Here is a 4,672-nt window from a genome sequence, read left to right on the forward strand (position 1 = left end):
CGGGGCTGCAGCAGGGACAGGGCTCCGCTGGCCGCGTCCTGGGGGCTCCGGTTTCCCCTGCCCTGGGCTCTGCCCCTCGCTGCCATCACTAACCTTGGACTTCGGTTGCAAGGCCAGCTCCGCTCTTCCTGCCTGATGAGGTTGAGCCCCGAGGGCTGTGGACACTGGTCCTGCCGCCTCTTGGTCGTGCCCGGAGCCAAACCAGTGTAAGGCCAGCGCTGTGGCAGCCACCACAGCCAGCGCCAGGAGGGCCAGCACAGCACTATCCCAGTCATTGTCACTGTCCCAGTCCCAGCCCCAGAGGGGACCGTCTGGCTCCAAGGTGCCCTGGATCATGGTTCAGGGCTGCAACCCGCTGCAAGGGGCCCGATGGCAGGCTGGCAGTGCATACAGAGCACAGAGGCCTGGGCTGGGGCACTGGCCAGCGCCCGCCCCAACGGCTGCCCAGTTAAGGTGGACCAGTCCTCCGGGGCCTGGGAAGGGTAGGGTCTCTGCTTGCACCCAGGCCTGGGGGTGTCAGTAGGGCCTGGCTGCAGATATCAGGAGACAGTGAGGCTTATGGTAGGATAGGAGCCCAGGGTCTCTGCAAGCACCTCACCAGCTCCTGCCCTCTTCTCCTCCTCATAGGCCCCAGGGTCCAGTGGCAGCGTTCCTGAGCTCTGTGCTGACATCACAGCCAACCTGCTTCTGCCTGGTAGACCCTCACATCCCTAAATTCATTCCACACCCCAGAGTCCCTCCTCTCAGCCTGGGTCCAGCTTCAGGGGGCTTGGCAGGGAAGGGTTACCCACAGGGAGATGTTATCTCTAGCTCTAGCAATGTGATGCGGCCCTGATGAAATCACCAGAAACCGGAGAGGCAGATTCCACCGTGGGCCAGCATGGGAGGGGTGGGGGCCGTGCACGGGTGGGGTGGGGACCGTGCCTGATGGTGGTCTCTCGGGCTGAAGAGGGAGACCCTGGGCATGGGTCCTGGCAGTGAGCATTATCATTGCAGGAGTGCAGTGGAAATTTGCACTGGGGCACAGGGACGGTGCATAGAGGGGAGGCGGAGGTTCCCATAGCTCCTCCTCCAGCAGCTTCTGGACTCCTTGCTCTGGGTTCACCAGACATGGGATAGGGTTTTCAAGTCAACAGAAAAAAAAATAATAATAAATGGGATAAATAAAATCCAAACATATTTCTCTTTATGGCCAGGCTTATTTCAGCCCACCTAGACCTTCTAGGATCTCCTAGACCCCCTGCACCCATCGAGTGTCTTGACTGCCCAGATGAGACTCTCACTGTGTCCCTGGTGAGCCCTGAGTCCAGCCTGCCCCCTGCTCTAGTTACCGCATCAGCCAGCACCTGGATCCTTCAGAAACCACCCCCCTCTGGCCCCAGGTGCTCTAATAGCCAGACTCTGGGTGTCTTCATCTCAGTCCTCAGCCTTCCCTTCTCTGAGCTGAGGACTCGCCCGCAAGACCACATCCTGGCCGGTACCTCCTAGCCCTGGTTCAGGCCGGCATGTAGGTGCCACTGTCGGATGTGAGCACTTACTTCCTGAGGGAGAAGCCTTGGCTCCTCCATCTGCTCCTTACCTAATCCCATCTCAGGAGTGAGTCTTGGGACAGGTGCCAGGTGGGGCTCAGACATGAAAAAGAGCCTGGAGTCCCTGGGACAAAGGCAGGGCTCCCTGGAAAGTACTGTGTGTATTTTTCCTTCCTCTGGGACACAGTAGGTCTGGGGATTTCTCCCTTACTCAAGCAGCAAGGAGATGGCCTAGGAGTGTCCCTGGCACCCAGCCTGAATGCTACTGAGCCTCAGGTAACTCACCTCCCAGATCCCCCTGGGACTATTAGATGACAGTGAGAGGGGGAGGGTAGGCGCCATACCTTAAGGTGGACCTCAAGTTGGGGAAAAGCTTTCTAGACCCTGCCCTCATTCTCTGTCCCAGTCTCAGGCTCTGCCTCTTGGTTAAGCTTGGGGTCCACAAACCTTCAGAGGATGGAGATGACACCCCCCTACCTGCACCTTCTTATAGGCCATTCAGTGCCCATCAGTCAACTCCACCCAGCTTCTGAAGACCCCAGGCTGTGTCAGAGAACAAGGGCGGCGTTCAGCCCATGATGCCTTCGGACACCATGGTAGGAGGAACTGAACAGAGGAAGTCACCCCACCAGCTCCCCCAGGTGTGAGGACCGCTAGCAAGGACATGCTCAGTCCCATTCTCTGTGGAAGGGAAATGCCTCACTTTGTCAAAATTCAGATCAAGGGCAGAACTTTGTCCTTTGTGGGGAAACTCCCGGTCGGGAAGGTGACTGAGGACAGGTCACTCCCCAAAATGTGGGAGTTCTGCCTCCTAACTTCTAGAGAGTTAAAATGTGGCACACCCAGGCACAGTGGCTTGTGCCTGCAATCCTAGCTACTCGGGAGGTTGAGGTGGGAGGATCACTCTAACCAAAGAGTTTAAGACCAGCTTGAGCAACATAGCAAGACCCGCCTCTTTAAAAAGAACCGAAAAAAAACCCAGTGTGGCACTGCTAGAAAGGTGGCAGGACTTCAAAAGCACATGAGATCATCTGCACCACTGTGAAACACGAGTCACCGTGCTGCTTGTGCTATGATAGCACAAATATCACAATTTACTTTCAAGATAAAAAATCAAGAAAATGGGTCCCAGGAAGGTCCGACCCTCAGCAGCCTCCTTGGAGCACCCTTCGGATTACCTGCGGAGGCGGCCCAGCGACTGGAGGAAGGAAACCCTGTACCAACCTCTCCAAGGAACAAGGGACTCCTGCCTAAGACCTGAAGCTGCTGTTTCCTCAGAGACAACACAAGTGCAATAAGAATGGGGGTCGTCCCTGCCTGCTGACACCATCGCCACCTGCACACTGGCATCCACCAGAACCCACGACCACCTGATCACCCAGCCTGGGCAAAGCTGGCCTCAGCCACTGCTGTGCCCTTTCTAAAACATTTAGTAGTGCTATAGTGAAATGAAGACATAAGTCCAAATGGAGAACTAAATACAGAGACACCTCACACACACAAAATATGTAGAGAGCAGCAAACTCCATCAAATGTAAAGTTTCTCTATTATTGGAATGTTTTCAAAATAAAAAATATTGTACAATCAAAAATGATTATACAAAACAAAGAATATCAGAGGCAGGTGTGGTGGTGCCTGTAATTCCAGTTACTCAAGAGGCTGAGGTAGGAGAATCACTTGAACAGGGGAGGCGGAGGTTGCGGTGAGCCGAGATTGCACCACTGCACTCCAGCCTGGGCAACAAGAGTGAAACTCCATCTAAAAATAAAAAATAAAAATAAATAAATAAATAAATAAATCAAACAAAATTAAAAAGCAAGAAAGTGAACTAGAAATTAGTAGCAAGAGGAATTTTGAATTTTGAAAACTACACAAACACATGGAAATTAAACAATATGCCCTGAATGACCAGTGGGTCAATGAAGAAATTAAGTAGGGAACTAAAAATTTTCTTGAAACAAATGAAAATGGAAATATGACATACCAGGCCGGGCATGGTGGCTCATGCCTGTAATCCCAGCACTTTGGGAGGCCGAGGCAGGCAGATCACGAGGTCAGGAGATTGAGACCATCCTGGCTAACACGGTGAAACCCCGTCTCTACTAAAAATACAAAAAATTAGCCGAGAGTGGTGGTAGGCACCTGTAGTCCCAGCTAATGGGGAGGCTGAGGCAGGAGAATGGCGTGAACCTGGGAGGCAGAGCTTGCAGTGAGCTGAGACCGCACCACTGCACTCTAGTCTGGGTGACAGAGCAAGACTCTGTCTCCAAAAAAAAAAAAAAAAGACATACCAAAACCTATGGGATGGCCGGGCGCGGTGGCTCAAGCCTGTAATCCCAGCACTTTGGGAGGCCGAGACGGGCGGATCACGAGGTCAGGAGATTGAGACCGTCCTGGCTAACACGGCGAAACCCCGTCTCTACTAAAAAATACAAAAAAAAAAAAAAAAAAAAACCTATGGGATGCAGAGAAAGCAGTGCTAAGGGAAGTTTATAGCAACGGGAGCATATGTCAAAAAAAGCAGAAAAGGCTGGGTGTGGTGTCTCACCTATAATCCCAACACCTTGGGAGGCCAAGGCAGGAGGATTGCTTGAGCCCAGTCATTCAAGACCAGCCTGGGCAACACAGCAAGACCCCGTCTCTACAAAAAATTTACTATCCAGGTGTGGTGCTGCATGCCTATAGTTCCTGCTACTCAGGAGGCTGAAGTGAGAGGATCTCTTGAGCCTGGGAGGTCGAGGCTGCAGAGGGCCAGGACCATGCCACTGCACTCTAACCCAGGCAACAGAGCGAGACCCTGTCCGGGAAAAAAAGACTTTAAAAACTTCGAATAAACAACCCAACAATGTCTCTTACAGAACTAGAAATGCAAGAGCAAACCAAACCCAAAACTTGTAGAAGAAAAGAAATAATAAAGATCAGAGCAGAAATAAATGAAACCAAAACTGAAAAACAATACAGGCCAAGGCGCGGTGGCTGACACCTGTAATCCCAGCACTTTGGGATGCCAAAGTGGGCGGATCACTTGAGCTCAGGAGTTCGAGATCAGCCTGGCCAACATGGTGAAACCCTATCTCTACAAAAAAATATGAAAATTAGCCAGGCACAGTGACACACACTTGTAGTCTCAGCTACTTGGGAT

This window comes from Mandrillus leucophaeus, unplaced genomic scaffold (genome assembly GCF_000951045.1).
Source record: "Mandrillus leucophaeus isolate KB7577 unplaced genomic scaffold, Mleu.le_1.0 Scaffold288, whole genome shotgun sequence".
Taxonomy (NCBI): Eukaryota; Metazoa; Chordata; class Mammalia; order Primates; family Cercopithecidae; genus Mandrillus; species Mandrillus leucophaeus.